The sequence below is a fragment of the Pogona vitticeps genome, chromosome 2 (assembly GCF_051106095.1).
Source record: "Pogona vitticeps strain Pit_001003342236 chromosome 2, PviZW2.1, whole genome shotgun sequence".
Taxonomy (NCBI): Eukaryota; Metazoa; Chordata; class Lepidosauria; order Squamata; family Agamidae; genus Pogona; species Pogona vitticeps.
In genome coordinates, this window is record NC_135784.1 from 231356106 (window position 1) to 231379039 (window position 22934).

At 40.1% G+C, this 22934-nt stretch overlaps 1 long non-coding RNA gene across 1 annotated transcript; it reads left to right on the forward strand.

The window, feature by feature from the left end:
• The first annotated feature begins 7699 nt into the window (after nt 1–7699).
• On the forward strand, nt 7700–22270 carry LOC140704196 (uncharacterized). Its single transcript, XR_013541501.1, has 4 exons — nt 7700–7812; nt 8643–8763; nt 13746–13799; nt 17914–22270. It is a non-coding gene; the product is annotated as an uncharacterized LOC140704196 (long non-coding RNA).
• The last annotated feature ends 664 nt before the right edge of the window (nt 22271–22934 follow it).

The window sequence follows — 22934 nt, forward strand, 5'->3', positions numbered from 1 at the left end:
CTAAAGTGTTCTGTCTCTGCTAAGAGCTGAATGTGGAGTTAAACCCTTCATTCTACATGGCACTTAACAAAGATCTGTATCACCTAAATGAATCCCACAGTACCCCTCTTCTCCTTCCCCTGCATCAAGAATCCATTTACTCAAAAGTGAGTCACATTTCATTCTAGAATGTGCATGTAGAACTGCGGTCTTCATTCATTAAACCTGCCTATTTGATGTGGTTTAGACCAAGTGGAAGTTTATTAAATGTCCATTAATGTTTTTCTTCCTGCATCTGGGCAGAAAGCTTACACATAGATTCCCACTCTCCAGAATAATTTGCTAGGCCAGCCCCTGACATTAGTTAGTAAGGTAGGCACCGCAGCTAGAAGATGCTAGGTTGCATGATGGAGGCAGCAGCAACAGCAGCAGTCCCTGTCTGTACCCCTTCTGTTGGCAGATAGAGTTGGATATGGTAAGCAATAACACTTAAGTTTGGTGGTGGCCACTATTTTATCACCAGTTCTGAAATGAACTTCGACAGCCAGTTCTTTAGATAGAATGCAAGTTTGGGGGAATCATCTCTCACCTGTGGCAGAAAATCTCTTGGGGCAGTCCTAAACTTGAGCTTCTGCAACTCCATGAGCCACCACAGAACACCATAAGGCAGGGGTAAAAGTGGACTCCTCTCATCTTCAGACATGTTGCCCTGCTACTTTTGATTGGCTTCGGTCAATGGGTAAACCGTAAAGCCCAAGCATCAGCTGGCCCTTTTCCAGTTGATGTCTTCTGCCACACTGCTCCCTAAAATGATGAAGGATGGATTCCAACCACTTGTTTCCTCCTTCCTGTATGGAATGACACCCAACTTCCTCCTCCTGGAGAAAAAAGTTACCCTCTTTGTTGTGTAGTAGCAATTGTCACTAACCAGACTTAAAAGAAAGAACACAGTGAACAAAATTGGCTATAATGGCTTGATAAGAAGGTCAACTGGATTCTCCATGTTGATTGACTGACTGAACAGATGATGATCATATTAGGGGGCAAAAGCCTGATGTGGAGAGAAGTTTGTTAAGAGCGCAGATTAAAATCTCTGTTTGGGAAGTACTCTAGTCAATTTAATAAGGTCTCATTGACAGAAGCGATGATGACACTGACAATTGTAAAAATGGGCAAGTATCATTTTAAAAAAAATGACAAGTATCCCTTTAGTATTATTTCAAAACTAGTCAGGGTATGTGACTGTTAATTCTGGCTATATGAATAGGCACCAAGTTTTTTTTCCTTCCCACCCCCATCTTCTCTTTTTCAACTATGATCCTTGGTTTTAAGGTGTGCTAGATGGAATGGGACTGAAATGAGGACAATGTGATGACTGAATCCCTGTGTTGGTTTATTGTTTATAAATGAAACAAGAAGTTAATAAAAATAAATTTTGAAACCTTGAAGGAGGTTGAGGGAAGAAGCAGAGGCATGATTAGTTTCATTGCAGTGACTCCTTGCAGTTCATCACTGCTGTTATTGCAATGTTCACATGATGTTTATAAAATGCAAGCAATCAGCTCTCTATTTTTTTTAAAAAAAGACAAGACTGATTTTATGATATTCTTTTTCATTACACCTTTCACAGGGTTTAACACTCAAAAATGGTGCCTTGCATTTTCTTTGCCTTGCTAATATTTCAAAATCCAGATCACCTGCAAAGAATTGGGGTCTGTGTGTGTGTGAGACAGAGAGGCAGAGAGAGAGAGAGAGAGAGAGAGAGAGGCAGAGAGAGAACATGAAATGATATTCTTATCAGAATGAACTCTGCAACACTGCATTTTATATCAGAACACCTCTTCTTGATAATGTGCTGCTTTGGATATTATAACAGTTCATGCAGAAAGTACTGGATTAACTCCCTCATATCCACAGTGAATATAAATGTGCCCAGAATATTATTGTTAGAAATTATGGACACACACACACACAGCAATATATTTTCACTGTGTTGTTTTCTACATGGCAAGTTTTAAGCAACAGGAACATAAATTGACTGAAGGTAATTCTACATGAACTATGGTTAACAAGTCTGTGCGACACCAAATTAATAGCTTAAGGCAGCAGGTATCTGCTTACCTACATGGGTTGGGAGAAAGCTCCCTGTGTTTTTGTTTCTGAATAGACTTGTATACCATTGCTTTGCATGCCTATCACTGTTAAGCAGGCTAATAATGGTGTGGGTTTTTTTTCATTGAGAAAATTATCACATTCTTTTTCTGTTTCTATTTCCTGTTCTGTTTCTGAGTAAACTTCATTTTGTTCCTGAGACTGATACCATCACCTTTCTCTGTGGTAAATTTTCTCCCTGTTATTGTGCTCTTGGCTTAACTAGTCTTTACTTTTATTTTGATCTGCTTTTCAAATGCTAGGAATACAAGCAATGATATTTGCCTTGGCTTTCAAACGAAAAAGGTGCCAAAGATTCACTGAGAATGTGTTATGCATGGATCTCCCTAACTTTTCAAGAGTACACTAGTAGAGTGATTTTTCATTATTCCGGTAATTTTCCCCTTTCAGTCCCTGGGTCTCCCAAGAAATATTCTGAGAACAATTTAATTATTTCTGTATTTGTAGAGGCTGGTGATATTGGAGTGTATTGTGAGAAATGATCTAGTAGATATCAAACAAAAACTGGGGCTTATATCAGCATGAACATTGCATAGGTAGAAAGTATAAATGCCAGAGTTCATTCACCAGATTACAGCAGAAACATCATTAAAAGGTCATTCCTTGCTTATGTTGCATAGCAAGTACTATAGCATACAATGGGGGAGTACTAAGAGATTTCAACCATAAAGGCCTCAGCACTAAAACTCATGGTTACAGTCATGTGAAAAAGAAGGTACACACTCTTTGAATTCTATGGTTTTATGTACAGTATTGGGACATCATAAAAATCATCTGGTCCTTAGCAAGTCTGAAAATTAGGTAAATACCGTGTTTCCTCAAAAATAAGACAAGGTCTTATATTAATTTTTGCTCCAAAAATGTATTAGGGCTTATTTTCAGGGGATATTTTATTTTTTTCAGGTACAACCATCTACATTTATTCAAATACAGTCATGTCTTCTTCTTCTGGTTGATGCACAATATAGAGGGCAGGGTTTCACTTAACTGGGGCTTATTTTGGGGGTAGGGCTTATATTACGAGCATCCTGAAAAATCATAATCGGGCTTATTTTCAGGTTAGATTTTATTTTCAGGGAAACTGGATACAACTTCAAATGAACAACAAATTACACTGTGTCATGATTTATTTAACAAAAATAAAGCCAAAATGGAGAAGCCATGTATGAAAAACCAAGTAGATCTTACAGTTCAATAGCTTGTAGAACTACTTTTAGCAGCAAAACTTGAAGTAATTGTTTTCTCCACATCATTGTGGAGAAATTTTGACCCACTCTTTTTTACAAAGTTGCTTCATTTCATTGAGGTTTGGAGGCATTTGTTTATGCACAGCTCTCTGTAGGTCCTGCCACCGCACTGCAATTGGGCTGAGGTCTGGACTTTGACTGGGCCTTTGATTCTTTTCTTTTTCAGCCATTCTGTTGTAGATTTGCTGGTGTGCTTCGGATCATTGTCCTTTTGCTTGGCCCAATTTCGGCCAAGCTTTAGCTGGCAAACAGTTGGACTCACATTTGACTCTAGAATACTTTGGTATACAGAAGAGTTCATGGTCAACTCAATGACAGCAAGATGCCCAGGTCCTGTGGATGCAAAACAAGTGCAAATCATCACCCCTTCACCACCATGCTTGGCAGTTGGTATGAGATGTTTGTGCTGATATGCTGTGTTTGGTTTTCACCAAATGAGATGCTTTGCATTGTGGCCAAACATTTCCACTTTGATTTCATCTGTCCAAAGGACATTGTTCCAGAAGTGCTTTGTCCAGCTTTGCAAACATAAGCCATGCTGCTATATTGTTTTTAGAGAAAAGAGGCTTTTTCCTGACAACCCTTCCAAACAAACCATACTGGTTAAGTATTTTTCTAATTGTATTGTCATGAACTTTAACATTTAACACATTAGCCTATAGAATCTGAGATGTAACTCTTGGGGTTTTTTGAAATTTCTCAGAGAATTGTATGGTCTCACCTTAAGGTGAATTTGCTTGGATGTCCATTCCTGGGAAGATTGAGAAATGTCTTGAATGTTCTCAATTAGTGAAACTTCTGGACTCCTGTCAACCCTGGATTAAATCTCCAGGTCCATCTTATCCCTAGAGGCTGGCTTCACGGGACAAGATGCAGGTAAGCACAATAGACTCACCATGGAAGCAGATAGTCCCAACCCTGGAGTGAGACACAACAAAGAGACCAATCTGGCTATAAACATTCTGGAACACATAGTGTCCCCAATCCCTTGTAGCTGCCATGGAATTTAGCCCCTCCCACCCATTTCTATGTTTTCACAGGAACAAAATGGCTAAAAGAATCTTCATTCTTCAGCTGTAATTGAAAACTCCTGTGGGGACTTTAATTTCTTGGCTAAAGCCCCTAGAATTCTGACTGGGGGAGTTCCTGGAGAATTCTGGGGGCTGAAGTCCAAGAAATCCCAAAGTATCATGTTCAGCCAAAACATAGGAAGTTGCCTTATACCAAGTCAGACCATTCAGCCATCTGGCCCAATATAGTATTATCCACTTGTACTGGCAGCATCTTTCCAGGTTTTCAGACAAAATTGTTTCCTAACACTGCTGGAAAGCACTGGTCTCTGCTCGTTTCCCTCCACTCAAGTACTAATTAGATCCAACTCTGCCTAGCATCTAAAATCAAATAAGATTGATGTATTCAGAGTGGTATAAGGGTGGTCTAACTTAACTTTTATCTAGAACTCCAAGATCCATTAGTAAGAGCCTAGTGCAAAACACATATGGTTAGAACAAGCATGGGGAACTGTGGGCCCACCTGATATTTTGGCCTATAGCTCTCATCAGCCTCACCATTCATGAAGAACGGTAAGGGGTTTTGCAAGCTGTAATCCAAAACATCAGAAGGATCAAACCCACCCCTGACTGAGAAATGAAAAATTCTGTGCACTGGAATTTATTTTGAGTATCAGCTTCAACAGAGTTCCTTTCAAACAAAACACCATGCCTGTTTGCCACAAACTATCTTTATATCAGCAGTAAAATTTAGGATCAGGATTAGAAATCGTGTTGTTGCAGATATTGTGATACAGTTCGGAGTCAGAAATCCTTGCTGATCTTTTGCAAATCTCCCACCCAAAATACTGCAGCCCATTCTTCTGCTGATCCCTGCTGTAGATGAAACAGAGATAGGTGTTCTCATCTCCTGAGCTGCCTTGTATTTTGAAAAGAAAAAAATTACAGGAATGTGCTTGTGTCTGAAGAAGTGCATTGGAACTCACAAAAGCTCACACTGAAATCGAATGTGTTAGGCTTAAAGGTGCCACAATGGTTTTGCTTTTGCCTCTGCTGTTACTGAATCAGAGTAACACAGCCACCTCTCTGATAACAAATGTTTGACTAAAACTGAATGATATTTATATTGCTCCATACAAAGTCAGGAACAAAAATAATTGTGCTATCTGATGTACAGTACTGAGAATGTCTAATGCAAGTACGCAACTTCCTGCTGCAGCCCAAGAGGCAGTATAAACAAGTAATTTTCAAGAGATGTATTCTGTTGGGCGAAGTTGCCAGTGAGACATGGAGGAAGAAGATGAATTCATACTGGAAAGAGGCATCTAACCAAAACAACCAATCAAAGATAATGATAGACCCAGGAAGTCAAAGCCAAGTCCATGTTAGAAACTGGATATCTCAAATGAACTGTAGACACATAAATGAAGTAACAACATTTTTTGAGATTCAGAGGAGACAGGAAAATAAAATATAGGGTGATGAAATATTCATAGTCTGATATTTTTATGGACCTCCCAAACTACTCCTGTGATTTACACTATTTTTTCCCTTGGGCATGCATGTTACAGTAAGGGGGTGTGCAGCCAAATAATGAAAGCGGTATTAGAATACTACCCTTTTGGTATGAGATCCAGAAGTGGGGACTCGGCAGGGCTGTAAACAGCAGAAAACCAACAACCAGCTAGTGATGTGTTGGGTGCTTTGTAAGAAACATAATAAAATGGCAAAGTTGAAAAATAATTACAAAAGTGACAATAGCTGCCACATTTCGGCATAGCAGAAATTGTTCCAGAGGCTCTTGTCTGGCAGTGACACCTGCCACAGAGAAGTCTAAAGAGAAAGAGCGAGGGAGGGAAAGAAGAGACAAAGTGAAGGGGGGGGTGCTAAATACAAAACAATGACTGAGAAAGATTTTAAAAAACGGGGTCCACCTGGTTGTATCACATTTGGAGTAGCAGCTCTGAATCTTTAGTGACCTTACAGCATGTCTCCAACATTGCATATGCTCACTTTAATCAATTTATTATGGTTGTTCTACCCATGTATTTCAATAGAATTTGTTTTTATGGAAATGCCTCTGTAGCTTAATTGCATCTTAGCTGATCCTTCACCATAAAAGGTTTCTTGCTAGAGGAGACATTATAGCATAACAAGAGATTGTGTTTACTAACATTGTCACTCATATTTCAGAGTGGCAAAAAGAAAATATATATATAAGATTATCATCTGCTTCTGTTTTTTTTAACTATAATATTGCCCCACCCCCAAAATGAATGTGGGGGTATTTATATATCATATATTCATTTCCCTCGGAGAAGAGGCACAGTCTGTAAGGTCCTCTAACATCTGATTTGAAACTGAGATTTCTGGGATGCTTGGAAAAAATCTCATCTGTATTTTGAGCGTCCCCTTCCAGTTCTTAATATTGGCATAGGCACTTGTAGCGCCAAACACACAAATGCATAATCATGAACTGCAGGATGATTCAGTGGTTTAGGTATCTGGCTGCAGAGCCAGAGGCTGGGAGTTCAATTCCCCACTGTGCTCCTTGATAGGGGATGGACTCGATGATCCATAGGGTCCCTTCCAGCTCTGCGATTCTAAGATGATGATGATATATTCTCTACGAATTTTGGTTTGGTTTCATCTGTCCTACATTCACTATGGTGTGACACCAGTTAAAGTGGAGAGATGTGTAGAATTTCAGTCAACCCACGATGGCTGTGTCCCATAAGGGTCACATCTGACAGCGACATCGATAGAGTTTTCAGGGTAACTATTATACTTAAGGAGTGATTTTTATCAGTTTGCTGGTTTGATAACTCAGTGAATTCGCTATCTGGCTGCAGAGACAGAGGTTAGGAGTTCAATTCTGCACTGTGCACTCTAGAAGAGACAGGCTGTGCGGCCTTGGGCAAGCTGCACAGTCCCAGGATACCTCCAGAAGAAGGGACAGCAAATTACTTCTGAGTGCTCTCTACCCAGAAAACCCTAAAAAGTGTCACCAGAAGTCAAAATTGACGTGACAGCACACAGTTATTATTATTTACCAGTCCACCCTCCTAGTGATTTTCCATGGTTAAGCAAGGATTCGAATACAAGCCTCCTGAGTTCTACAGTGGTGCCTCAACTTATGACCATTTCAAGTTACGACCAACTCTGGCTGCAAAATTTTGCTTCTACTTGCGACCAGAGCTTCCACTTACGAACAGCAAAAGGCAGGGGGAAAAGGTGGGAAATTCCAATTGCTAACTGCAGGTGGTGACGAGGATGCTTCTTTGTAGCTCTTTCGCTCCAGCATTTAGAGAGTGTGCATCCTTGGAGGAAGCTTGGGACGGCCTCCTTCTGCTTCTGAGAGCTAGTGTGTGTGTTTGCAGGGAGGCTTCGGGCTGCCTTGTAAGGTAAGGTGCTGTTTTCCGCTTTTTAAAAACTGTTCTGGGTGTTTTTGCAGTGTGAGCTGGGGGGGTTATGTTTCTGTGCTGTGATGGGACTTGGGGTTTTCTGTTGCTTTTTGGAATGTTTTTCCCATTTACAATGGTTCTTGGGGGTTTTGTTTGTTTTTTGGTTCCCCCCCATTTTCGGTGGGTCTTGGGGGTTTGGTTGCTTTTTGGGGGAGGTTCCCCATTTCCGATAGGTCCTGCATGCTTCCCTTGCTTTTTCCTTTGTTTTCTGTGCATTTCCAATGGGTCTTGCACACTTGATTGCTTTTCTCCCCCCCTTCAGCCGGAAGGGATTCATCACGTTTCCAATGAGTCTCACAGTGATTTTTGTCTGTGTGTGTGTGATTTTTTTCTTCAGCTGGAACGGATTAATTGCATTTCAATGCATTCTTATGCGAAATGGTGCTTCGACTTATCCATCTTCTGGGACAGATTATGGTCATAAGTCGAGGCACCACTGTATTTCTTCACTTCATCCACTACACTACACTACACTACACTACACTACACTACACTACACTACACTACACTACACTACACTACACTACACTACACTACACTAGGTATCCACCACTAGGGGTGTATAAATCAGCTGATATCTGGTCTTGTCGATTCTTGATGTATCTGTAATATGGCCATCCTATCCAATCTCTGTACAATTCTGCAACAACCACACATGAAAATCAGTTTTTGCATGGCATCTTTTCAAACAAAAACATTTAATATTCCAATAATTTTTATTCTTTTATTTATTTATTTAAAATATTTATGCCCCACCTTTTCTCCTCAAGAGGATCCAAGGCAGCTTGCAGTATGAAAAACAAACAATATAAAAACTGGAAGGAAAAGGGGAAAACATCCAGCAGCTCTCTGCCAGCCAATCACTGAGGAAAAGTCATCCTGAAGAGAAAGGTATTTGTCTGCTTCTGTGGGTGGTTCAGGGACCCGCACTTTCAAGAAATGAAAGACCAAACTTTTTCATCATAGGTGTTTCTCTTCGTTTATCACCTTCATGGACCTTGGGACCTCCCTTCCTCCCCCATGCCTCCTTCTCTGCCACCTCCCTCCCCCCCCAACTGCTGCCACTGACCTGCCGAGTAGGACAGTAGACTGCCTGAGACATACTTCCTATCCCAGTGCTTCCTGGGAGGCTTAGGGTACTGTGGGAATTGTAGTTTTGTGGGTGTGCCATTCCCAAAGTTGCTAAATTGTTGGCTTAATCTACAGTAGTAGGGCAAACCCTCCTGGATGACATCACAGCTGCTTCTGAGGGGCACGACTATCCATTCTTCTTCTTTCTCATAGGTGATAGAGAGCTTGCTTAATTGCCTTTCCTTGGGCCAGTCTGTCACGTCCATTCAGTGTCCCCTGTTTGTTCTCCCCAAACACTCAGGTCCACCTTCTGGAGGTGTTTACTCTTTTTACACTGCCATCAGTGGATCTAGTCCACACTATACCAAATATATGTATCTCAGACGCGTGCTGCTGATACAACAGGTTTATTGATCTTTTATTTAGTAAATCACAGATGTTCTTTTATTTCTGTTTAAGATCTCTCATTAAAGTACTTGGGTTTAATTACACGTTTGCTTGCATATACTTATTCACAATAACCACTTCAACAATACTCTTTGAGTATCTATCTAGATGCTATTCCTTATAACTCTTTCCTATTCTCTTTAACACTCCAACTTTCCAATCTCTGTCTTAACTCTCTTGTAACAGCCACCCTCACACTTCACAGAGTGGTTGCTACTTCACTTCAAAAAAACCTCGGCTGCCACCAACTTATCCTTAAAAATCATAAAAGGACAAGTATATCTTTTAAAACAAAAACTGGTTTATTGATTACAGAAAAATAAATAATAAATCACTGGTAAAGAATCAATTAATCAATCACTGTTAATAAACACTGGCTCACACAGACTATTTCACACTGACAGGCTCTCTCACTCACTAAAACTAACAATCACTTTAAACTCTCAGCTCAGACTCTCCTCTCCAATCTTTCCTCACACACTCTTCACCCCCCTTTTTATACTAGCTCCTCCCCTTTAGTTCCACCCTCCATGACACCATAGGCTAATGACTCACTGCCCAGCTGTGACGGACATGTGATGTTATGTCTGCCCATTACATCTCTCAATTCAATACCCTTCCTCTCTCAATTCCTCTAGCTGTCTGTTATTCTAACTCTGCCCCTCCTGTCTTATCATAGGCTCCTCACATGAGTTCCATATAATGGACAGGGGTGACGTGGGCATTCCGCTACCAATGTCATAATGGCATTATGTAACCATTGACCTATCTGAACTCTATCAACTATCTGTATACTGTCCACTATCTGTGAGTTTGTAAGGTTAATAAAAGCACAGTCCTCCTGGGGGCAGGGCAGAATTCATTCAGCCTGATTCTGCCTCTTCTACTAGTCACCCATCAGGAACATTGCTGACAGACATCCTTGTGTGTGGCTGACTTCTTTAACTTCTCTAAGACTATTTGCTATCCTAATTACTTGTGATCAGAAAGCCCATCAGCTTTCTCATTTCATGACTCCAACATAATTTTGCTGCCCACTGGGCTATAGAGAAGTAATCCTCAAATAACAAGGCTTCCCACAATATCCTAAGCCTTTCAGGAAACACTGGAACATTAAGTAGGCCCCAGACAGCCTAGTGTCCTATTCAGCTGGACAGCACAGCAGTGGTGGACTAGACCCGGAGCAAGTAAAGTGTCATATTTTTCCATGTATAAAACAACACTTTTTTCTAAATCAATTAAAGGAAAAATTGAGGGTCGTTTTATACTTGGAAGTATGGAGGGAGGAGGTATCAAAGCACTTTGATCCCTGCTTTTCCACTCCAAAGAAAATGGATGGGGAACGTGATTCCTACTTTCCACCTATATTTTTGTTGCAAAAAGCAGCTTTCCCCTTCCACCTTTTGCAAAGAAAATGGAAGGGGAAAGCGATTTCTGCTTTCTCCCTACATTTTTGTTGTTGCAAAAAGCAGCTTTCCCCTTCTACCTTTTACAAAGAAAATGGAAGGGGAAAGTGATTTCTGCTTTCCCCCTACATTTTTGTTGCAAAAGCAGCTTTCGCCCTCCATGTTTTACAAAGAAAATGGAGGGGGAAAGTGATTTCTGCTTCCCCCCTACAATTTCATTGCAAAAAGCAGTGTTCCCCCTTCACCTTTTGTAAAGAAAATGGAGGGGAAAAGCAATTTCTGTTTTCCCTCTATATTTTAGTTGCAAAAAGCAGCTCCCCCCCTCTATGTTTTGCAAAGAAAATGGAGAGGAAAAACGATTCCTGCCTTCCCCCTACATTTTCGCAAAGCGCAGCTTTCCCCCTCCATTTTCTTTGCAAAACGTGGAGGGGGAAAGCTGCTTTTTGCAATAAAAATATGGGGGGAAACAGGAATCGCGTTCCCCCTCCACTTTCTTGCAAAAAAAGAAATTTTGGGTTAGAAAAGTGGTGTGTGTGTGTGTGTGTGTGTGTGTGTGTGTCTGTGTCTGTGTCTGTGTGTGTCTGTGTGTGTGTGTGTGTGTGTGTGTCTTATACATGGCGGTGTCTTATACATGGAAAAATGGAGCCCTGCGTACCTGAGGTATACAGAAAGCCTCCCTTCATTTAGAGATGGACTCACCTCAAATTGAATGAAGGACAAACTGGTACTTTTGCTTAAAAAAATGGCCTGGTTCATGGACATAAATGAATCAGGAAACTTCACAAACTGCCAATGTGCCAGTTCTAATCTTGACTATTTATTCCCCAGAAAAAAAGGGGCAAGTTTTCCTCAAGGATACCTCCAGTGCAGGGGAAATTTTCCCTAGAGTAGAAGACTATGAAAAGAGAGCCAAGAGTTACTGTCTTCCAGTTTGAAATGCTTCTTTTTCTCATATTTATTAATTATATTTTTACCTGCTCTCATTTATGAAAGCATTGACTTTTCCTTCAATTTTGTCAGTCAACGAGCTGACACTCTTCATTATGCCTTTGAAGGAAATGAAATTATTAGTCATCATTAGTCATGAAGAGGCATCTGTCATGTACAATAACATGCTTTAACAATGCTTTAGTTTGTGCAGGGCTTTCTGACAGAAAATGCCAACGTTCCTTTAAAAAGCAGCAAACATGTAGGTGGTGTTAGAAAGAAAAGGGGGACAGGAATGCAATTTATGAGATATAAATGGAAAAAGGTGGCATAGTATCTAAAACCCTGTCACGTCTGTGTATTTCCTTGGACTCTTGTACTATTCTTAGACTATAAATTGAAGGAGATGAATATGCACGAGCTATATTTCATTGAGTGTCAAATGATATAGTAGATAGAATGCTAGGCTAGGACTAATAATTATGTGCCGTCAAGTCAATTCTGACTTATGGTGACCCTTTTCAGGGTTTTCCAGGTAGAAAGTACTCAGAAGATAAACCACTTCTGAGTTCAGTGGTGCCTCGCTTAACGATGTTAATTGGTCCCCAAAAAATCGCTGCTAAGCGATTTCATCGCTAAGCGAAATGCGGTTTCCCATTGAAATGCATTGAAAACCAGATAATCTGTTCCAATAGGAACGAATTGCCGTCCTTAAGCAAAAATCACCATAGGAAACATCGCTAAGCGAAACGCAGTTCCCCAATTGAAATGCATTGAAACCTATTCAATGCATCTCAATGGGGGGAAAAAAATACAACAAATTAAAAAAGAGTCAGAACAAAGTAAAATTTGGTTAACAAAGGGTTTATTAAGTGCACTTTATGATTTCAAACATTTTAAACAGTAAACTTTAACTTTATAAATAACAGAAAAACATTTAAAAAACAGCAAACATGAGGCTATTTAAACCATTGTTAAGCGAAACAGGGGACCCAAAATTTAATCGCTATGCAAAGCATGGTCCCAACCATTGCTAAGCGAAAATCGCCATAGGGACCATCGTTAAACAAAGCGTAAAAATGCTCTGAAAAAGTCGTCGCTAAGCGATTTCATTGTTAAATGAAGCAATTGCTAAGTGAGGTACCACTGTACTTTCTACCTAGAAAACCCTGAAAAGGGTCACCATTCCTTTCTTCTGGGAGTGTCCTGGGACAGGCTGGTTCTTCTGGGATGCATGGTGGGGAACCCAACCTCTGGTTCCATAGTCAAATGCTTAACTCACTGAGCTATCCAGCCAGCAAGAGCTCAGGATACTTGGGTTCAAATTCTCACATAGCTATGGAAACTGACCATAGGGTGGCAGTATTTGAATTGAATCCACTTTTCCACATGGCAGCCATTTTAAGTATGTTATAGCATAATTGACCAGTAACAATTATTCAAAGTACTAACTGCATATTCACCCTTTTATCAATTGTTTAGCAGTTGTACTGAGTGGTGTTACAGTATATCAAAGAAAAGAACCTTTTAGTTATAGCTATGACAAAAAAACATGAAGAAATCTGGAGTATAAATAAATATAGTGCATTAAAAATCCTTGGTACTTAAGACGGCCTTTTGATAGACACTGGGAACTATTAATACAGTCCACTTTAACTGTCTCTCTTTCAAATCTTTGTTCTTTCTTTGCAACAGCTACTTTGACCTCTATAACAGTTTGTTCTGAGAAGCTGGAAAGTTCTGAAACTATCTGTGTTTGTATGTATGAGTGTATGTGTGGCAATTTCTGAAGTAAGATTTGTCTCAATTTCTTTGCTGGTGTGGGGATTATCCTGTTTGTCCCATGTACTAGGAAGAAAGCACGCTGGAGAAGAATGACATACCGTACATTTCACAGTACTAACTGAAATGGCAATGATTAATCATGTGCCCTTTTTCATGCAAAGATCCTGGCTAAAGTTCTCTTAATTAAATATCTCTTTTCTTTTTTTTTAAAAAAAAATTCAAAATCGATGCAACAAGGAAGCAGAATTATAGCATGAGGAACTGAGCTTCAACATCCTCTTTGTACACAAAGTAGGTGCACAGATACTTGGACTCCAGCCACCATAATTAAGTTTCCAGAATAGTGATTGAATTGTGGCACACTTCGATATTTTTGTTTTTGAACTTTTACACAGGATTCTATAGCAATGTGTTACTCCCGGAGCTCAGTGTCTTCGCTAATTTTATTAAGCCAAGTCTCGAGCAATAATAATAATAAGAAAGTTTCTTGGGGGAAAGGGCAACTGGTTTATTCAGGTAAAACAAGTGTGCACTTGGGTGCCCAGTAAGGTGGGGACCCCAGGATCAACAGGGTTCAAGCTTTTATACAGTTCTTTTAAAAAAACAAAACAAAACAAAACAAAACAAATGTATGCAGTAGTTTATTGGTCCTTGAGAAATATATGCATTAGTTACAATTTCTCACATTTCAGCAAAGCAGTTACCTATGTGCAGAGCAGCTTATCTCTGAGGAATGTTGAGTTTTGCTTCCTCACAAATGTTCTATTAGAATGTGTCAACTGAGATCATAGTGAACTTAAAACCACACATATGTGTAACCACCTTCGGATTACATACATCTCTGATCTTGTAGTGTTTGATCAATGTGAGACCTTCTTACAATCAAAACCAGTTGTGTTATAAAAACATAGCAGGAATATATTACGAAGATATAAATCCAGCATAACACTAACACTACAGTCTCATGTAGAAATCAATTTTCATAATCCTCTTCGGAAAGCTCAATAAAACCTGTTTCATGCAAGTATTTCTTTTTAGCCATCTCAGAGTCAATACTATGTTGTACAGATAGCTGTCACAGGGGCAAATTGCCACTGTAATAGTTCACCTGGAGATTGTCACTGAAATCCTATTGCTTAGCATAGTAAATCATAACTAGAGTAGGCCCTTTGAACCAGTGGAGCTTACAAAGGAGTTGATTAATCAAATCCCCACCGATCCAATGGACCTACTTCAGTTGCAACTTACTACACTAAGCAACAAGACTTCAGTTATTAAGTACAACTGAGGTGCCATGTAAGGTTCAGCACTAACTTCTATTTTACCTGCAGAAGTGCTAGAACTACAGTTACAGTAGCTGTTCCCATGCTGGCATGGGTAACCTGAAAGCTAGTATAACATGGCAGCTAAAACGTAGACTTCATGCTCCATTCAATGCATAAGCTGCAGATGAGCCTCATGGTGCAACTACACAGCAAAGGAAATTTATTTATTTATTTATTTATTTATTAACTTTGTATCCCACCTATTTAGACAGCGTCTTCTCTGGGCGGCTCACAATAAAATAGAATAAAATCAATCAAATAATATCAATTTAACAACAGTAAGAATATCATTCAAGATGGAAGAAAGGTATAAAGGGGAAAAAAAGGAAAAAATCAAAGGGGCGTGGTGCCGCTGCGGGCTAAACCGCAGAAGCCTGTGCTGCAGGGTCAGAAGACCAGCAGTCGTAAGATTGAATCCACGCAACGGAGTGAGCACCCGCTTGTCCCAGCTCCCGCCAATCTAGCGGTTCGAAAGCATGCAAATGCAAGTAGATAAATAGGGACCACCTCGGTGGGAAGGTAACAGCGTTCCGTGTCTAAGTCGCACTGACCATGTGACCACAGAGGATTGTCTTCGGACAAAAACGCTGGCTCTATGGCTTGGAAACGGGGATGAGCACCGCCACCTAGAGTCGAACACAACTGGACAAAAATTGTCAAGGGGAACCTTTACCTTTACCTTTAAGAATATCATTCAAGATGGAAGAAAGGGATAAAGGGGGAAAAAGGAATAAATCAAATAGTGACCGGAGAGAAGGCCTGCCTAAATAGCCAGGTCTTAAGTTGGCTCTTGAAAATACCCAGCGAAGGGGCCAAGTGGATTTCGGAGGGGAGATTATTCCAAAGGCAGGAGGGGGGCACTGCCAGGAAGGCCCGGTTTATTGTTTTTTCTTTCCGGGCCTCCCTCGGCGTAAGGCTCCTCAGCTGCCCCTCCTGGCGGAGCGAATGTTACGAGTAGATCTAGGTGAGAGGAGGCATTCTGCCAAGTATCGAGGTCCTAAACCTAAAATATGAATTCACTCATGTTAATTCACTGCGAAGTTCCACCAGGGAATTTGGTTTTCCCCAGGTCTCTTTGCATTGACAGGCCACACAGACAGAGGGAAGCACAATTTTTTTTGCAGTTTGTTGCATTTCTGTTTGTAGCCTTGTAGGTGGCATTGTCCAAATAAGTTGTAGACAAGGCTTCACTTTGTCATTTCCTTATATTTTTATCTTTGAAAAAAAAGATAACTCTTGCTGAGCAAGAGAAAGGCTGTTCTAAACCTTTTTTTTTTTTTAAAGAAACCTTGCTGATGGCAAGAAGAGAAGCTGTAAGTATATGCTGGGGTGGTGGCAGCTCTGTGTCAGTTCAAGCAATCATATGCCTGAACTGATGTGAATGGACTCTGGGCTGATTTGTATTTCCCTTTGTGTCCTATAGTCAAAGGGGAAAAAAGTTAATTAGCCTGTCCCAATCCCAGATCAGTTCCTGCATTTTTAATCAATGTGGCCTCCCCCCTTCCCCCAGGGTCTTTCTTGCTCCTCTATTAAGAACACACAAAACTGATTCAGACTGACACCATGTTGTACAGACAGAAGAGACATACCCTTTTCTTCTTCCACTTTAAAAGAAAATTCAACTCTCTCCCCACATGGGAGGTTGGTAAATTTAAGGAGAGAAATGAGAGGGAGAAAGTCTCTTTTAGCCATTACAAAGGTCCTGATCTGGATTGGACTCAAATGTGTTTACTTTGCAATGAGAAGAAAAGTGAAGATGAACTGTATGTTACATACCATATTTGCCGGCGTATAAGACGACTGGGCATATAAGACGGGCCCCCAACATTTCCACTCAAATTATAGAGTTTGTTATATACTCGCCATATAAGACTACCCCCTCTTCCGCACACCTTCCACACACCAAATAAAAGGTGCTATTCATTGTCACCATTGTACGGCCGCAGCGCCTCCGGCCCGCCCCTGCATCTCCCTGTGATTGGCACCAGTGCGCAAGAGACCTCTGGGTAGAGTGGGCGGCATATTATAAATAAATAAATAAATAAATAAATAAATAAATAAATAAATAAATAAATAAATAAATAAATAAATAAATAAATAAATAAATAAATAAGTGTGCATGTGTGAGCTCTGCGTAGACAAGGGACGGGCCGGAGCGCCGCTGCTTCCCGCCGAACAGAATGGGCCAGTCACATTGAAAAGGCTGGCACCCCTGTCTCACTGCTGATGTTTGCCGCAGCCACGCTGGATACCGCGCGATACTGGACAGTATGTAGAATGAGGTGGGCAGGCATCGGGAGGCTGCTATGGGCACCAGGCAAGCATCAGAAGGCCAATATGGGCAACTATGTCTATCCCAACTGAAGTGCACCCGGCATATAAGACGACCCCCCCACTTCCATGTTTTTCAGGGCAAAAAAGTAGTCTTATATGCCAGCAAATACAGTAGTTAATGCAGCATATTTGTTTAGCTCTGATATAAGTAGGAACAGAACAGAGAAAGGTTACATTTTGGATTACAACTCCCCTAACCTACCATTGACAATTAAAGGCTTCTGGGATTTATGTTATAACCGATTTTTCTAGTCTTCAGCTATGAATTAACCAGTTCATCTTTGGAATAGCAGTACTGCTGTGAATATACTACTTGGCCGTAGCGTATTCAACGTCCCCTTATCTCCAGTATGGAGGATTATTATATCAATTTATCTTACCAAGAAACTATAAGGATCACAGCTGGATAAGACTCGTGAAGCAAGTGCTTTGAACACTTGAAAAGATTATACAAATATTAAGTATCATTAAATGCTAAGATGTGTGTAGAGATGTGTGACACAGTCCCTTTCTACTTATTTGTGGGCAAGGGATGGTGGACACCTGCACAGATGGGATTCTCTGGGATGCCAGCAGGTAAATGCTCCTTTGGTACACATTTGCAAAAGGCCTTTTGCACCGGCATATATCTCACCTTTTATGCTTTGGCTGTATATGAATCTGGGAGTAAGAAGCTCAGAACAAAGGAGCTAGGAAATGTTAATAGTCCGCTACAGACATTGTTGTTTTGTTTTGCTTTGTTTCAGAGGCTGCAATTATGCCACAGAGATGACTTAATTTGAAGCACCTGATAGACCTTGGCTAAGATGATAGAAGATTATTCATGTTAACAAAACTTGCTGCAATATTCCCTTCTGGGAGGAAAATATAAGAAGATTGCATTTCACGTCTTAAATATGCTGGCACAGCACAGGCAATAAATAAACTAATTTTTACAGGTGAATCTTCCTTAGCATTTATTGCTCTACATAGAAAAATGACTCATCTCAAAAAAATAATCATTACTTGGGTGTGAGTATGTGCAACAGACTTCTGTTGCAGTAAGTACCTTGTCAGGTTGTGCCCAGTATGTTTTTATTTATTTATTTATTTATTTATTTATTTATTTATTTATTTATTTATTTATTTATTTATTTATTTATTTATTTGCAATATTTTTTATCCGCACCATTGCCAGTGGCTTCTGGGTGATGTACAACAATATTAAAAAACATTAAAAACATTTTAAAAGATAATATAAAATAGCATATATTAAAACAATTTCTTAAAATATTAATATTAATAAGTCCTGCTGCTCATGTGGCCAGCTAGGGAATACTGTTTAATTAAAATGCTGGCTAAACAGAAAGGTCTTTGCCTGGCGCCGAAAAGCCAAGAGTGTTAGAGCCAGGGGGACCTCTATAGGGAGGGCATTCCAAAGTTGGGGGGCAACAGCCGAGAAGGCCCTATTTCGACATGCCATCCCCCTCACCTCTTTCAGGGATGGCACCTTCAGAAGGACCTCCTGGCCTGATCTTAGAGGACGGGCAGGCTCATATGGAAGAAGGCAGTCCTTTAGGTCAGTGGTTCTTAACCTTTGTTACTCAGGTGTTTTTGAACTGCAACTCCCAGAAACCCCAGCCAGCAGAGCTGATGCTGAAGGCTTCTGGGAGTTGCAGTCCAAAAACATCTGAGTAACAAAGGTTATGAACCAGTGCTTTAGGTAACCAGGTCCTAAGCCGTTTAGGGCTTTATATGACTGCAGTGCTTTTGCTATTCAGGATTATTCTTGTACATACGGGAAACCAAGACAAGATGGATTCCTTCCTTCCTTTTTGAACTATAACCTCTGGAATTCCTTAGCCAATATAGCCACTTGGAAGTTAAAAGGCTGTAGTCTAAAAAAAGCAAGCAAACAAACAGACAAAAAACCTCTGCCCAGCTGTGATGTATTGACCTGCTGTATACAGAATCAGAAGACCAAAAGAGACAAACTGGCAGCTTTGCAGATAGAAGCAGAGCTGTCTTGTAGCAGTAAAATATAAGTTTCTAATATATTTCAGAAGCTGGCTGGATAGCTTAGTGGTTTAAGTACCTGGCCGTGTAGCCAGAGGTTGCCCCACTGTGCCTCTGTGAGAACAGCCAGCTTGTATATTCATGGACTAGCTGCACAGTGTCAGAATGCCCCCGGAAGAAGGGAATGGTAAACACTTATTCTCTAACTAGGAAACCATGGAAAAGGAAGCCATAAGTTGAAATTGACTTGAATGCATGCAATTGTTGTTGTTGTTGTTAACTTTCAGAGCTTTAGACATTGCTTATAACACACTTTCGTTGGGCATTGGTCTTTAGGAGAAAGAAAAGTCTTTCGACTTGCTGATTTTACAAACACAGCTTTGAAGATATTTTTGGATGAATTAACATGTGGCAAAGCTGTCTGGTACTCTGTTTGGCTCAGAAGTTATGTGGTCCCAATAGGGCTACTCCACAGTGTATTTCAGGGATGAGTAATGTGTAGTTTGCAAGCTGCTATTGTACTTCAGTTCCCATGATTCTTCATAATTGATTGTACTGGTTAAGGCTGATGGGAAGTGCAGTTGAAAAACATCTGGAGCACTACACCTTCCTCACCCAACTTGTTTACTTATTTCTTTAGTATTCATGACAGCCCTGACACCATGATTTTTAGCAAGTGATAAAACACACATGTTGCTTCTACAGTCTCTCTCTACTCTATTTGCTTTGTTGATTCCTTGGAGAGGAATTCTACATAAAGTTAAATAATTGTTGTATTCCAGAGTTTTCTGTGCTGTCCCCACGTGATACTTTGGGACTTGAACTCCAGTGACAACTTTGGTAGTGGCCAGGTAGGCTTATGATACAAACGACATGAACAGTAAGTTTTACCACCCCACCCCTCAAAATATTATTTTTGTTCACTGAAAGCCATCCCCAATTTCCAGTCACAATTGCAATATTGTGATGGGGGTAGTATTTTAGCCTTTTCCACTCTAATTGTTTCCAACATTTATAGCCCTCCTTGGCACTCTAAGGATCATGGGGTGAAAGCATGGTTGCCTGCTTCTTGTTCAACAGCAGAATAGGAAGCTACATATTATTACTATTATGTGTAGTGTGAGTCTGTGGCTATTAGAAGGTCTTGCAGGTCTCATGCAGAAGTAATTCCCAGCTTTTCAACCTAGATTTTTTACTCTATTAGGTGCTGCCATGGGTATGCACTTGAGACCTGAAAAATCTGATCTCTATGACTAAATTTACTGTTTTAAGGCTGCAGTCCTCTGAATAAGCTCTAATGAATTCTGTGTGATTGGATTGTCTAATTAAGTAATTTTATACTGAGCTAAAGGAATAGAATTATCTAGTATGAGGACAGCACAGCCATCATGTCAGCTGATAAAAGAATATAAGTTAAAGGTTTGGAACATTATTACTGCTGTTCCATAAATGTAAAGTTGAAAGTTGACATTAAGGGGCATCTGTGTACCTTGCAAAAAACATATTTTCTATGAACAGTGAGATTTCCTCAGAGATGTATGCCTCAGCAGTCTAACTTGCAAATTAAGCCTATGTTTACCTTCCAATGGATAATCACAAAAATGCAAGACATGGAGTTTAGAAAAATCACTATGACAAACAGACATCCTTCATTACTTCAGGGAGCACCTCTTTTTAAAAAAAAGTGAAGCTCATCTAGCTTGACCCTCAAGTAACAATTTATTCTTGTCAGCAGTTTCTCTGTGGATTTCTTTTGCACAGGTGATTTGAAGCCAATGCTAGAGGTTCTCTATTTAGCTACCATTTTTGTCAACTCTAAGATCCATTCCAAAAGACAGATGACATATTGAAATGTCCAGACAGGAGGGGATATGGGCACAGTGAGATCTGGCAGAGAATGTGCACTTCATTGCCTACAAAGTAGCAGTATATTTCCCTTTATCGTCCCGCTCTTTGCTTTGCTTTTACAGTGGTGCCTCGCATTACGATGTTAATTCGTTCTAGTGAAATCGCTGTAGAACGAAAACGTCGTAATGCAAAATTAAAAATCCCATAGAAACGCATTAAAACCCGATTAATGCGTTCCTATGGGCTTGAAACTCACCGTCCAGCGAAGATCCTCCATAGCACGGCCATTTTCGCTGCCCGTGCAGCGAGGAATCCATCCCAGAAAAGAGCGGGGAGCCTTTTTTTTAAACCCAGTGCCCATTTTGAAACCGCCGATCAGCTGGCCGAAAATTGTTGTTTTGCGAGAATCGGTTCCCAAAGCAGAGAACCAATCATCGCAAAGCAAAAAAAACAAAAACCCATTTAAAACATTGTGAAGGGATCGCTTTTGCAATCGCAAAAAGTTCATCGTGATGCGATTTCATCGTTAAACGGGGCGCTCGTCTTGCAAGGCACCACTGTACTTTCTCTGCTTCCTGGTATCTCTACAAAAGAAATCCCCAAGAGAAGAGGGAGGGTGGGCTTCTTATTTAAAGTCTAACAACATATAAACAGAAATACAAAGAATGCATAAACAGTTCAAGCTAGCTATGCAAATATCATTCTAAAGAAACAACAGAAAGGAGCAGAAAATGTTATTTCCAGGAAGAACCAAGTGAATGAATTCAAACTTCATATTTTGAGTTTACACAGGATTGGATCCTGTGAAAGCTTACTTGGAAGGGTCCTATTGAATCCAATGGGATCTCTGACTATAAATAGAGATGAGACTAGGCTGTTAGCATTTATAACACAAAGGAAAACCCCATAATAAGTATGTGGCATCTATTTAATGTCAGATGCAGGTAAAAAGAAAGTTAAAAACTTGTTTACTTATGTGTCTTGGGAGACAACAGTAATAAATAATGCAGAGAAATGTAGACCCTTACCTGGAAGTCTGCTGAACTTTCCTTCTGATGTGTTCAGCATGTATAAGATGCAAGACCCATACAAATACAGGATCATTCAATACAAGGCAAAATCTCTCCCTGATGCTGGGCTTTCTTTTGCAGCTTAATTTTCTAATAGTCACTCTCTTTCTCCATGTTTTTATACAGATATATATATATAGTCGTAGCTGACTGAAGTTGTCTGGCTGAAAATATCCCATTCTATTCCACTTTAGTTCACTGACATGAAGCACTGCAATGTTTAAATGTTCAATGTCTTGCTTTATGATCTACATATATGTACCTTCCTATATTATCCAGTTCAGAAGGCACATCATTAAAACTACTGGTGTGTATGTTGGGGGATGGGGAGAAGGATTCATAGTTTTTTCAGTTCTACTGACAACTTGGCAAAAAATGGAGAAAGAAACAGAAAAGCAACAACTGCATTGTCATGTATGCCTATTTACAATTATATCTCATTAGGTTCAACAGGGCTTACTCGAAGGTTACTGGTATAGGACTGCATCCTTATAAATAAGTCAGACGACTATGATTTTGAGAACTAATTTCTAATATCCCAATGAAACTAAATTTCATATTTCATATAATTCTTTTGAATGTTGAAGAACGTTTTTATGCTCAAAAGGAGATCCACACATCATATTTAGCTTGGTGTATTCTGTTGAGGGTTTTTTTTTTGTGAGTATTCCAGGTGGAAAATGTTTTTAGCCAGCTTAATAACAGTTTGGAAATGATCTTGAGGCCTGCATGGTGATGGTGATCGGGGTCCATGGTGGAGCCAAGAAAATGAGCCAATTTATATGTAATTTTTCCAGATTTGGACATTTCCCTGTGAAGTACTGCTCAATTCTCATCATGTCCACTCATGTGTA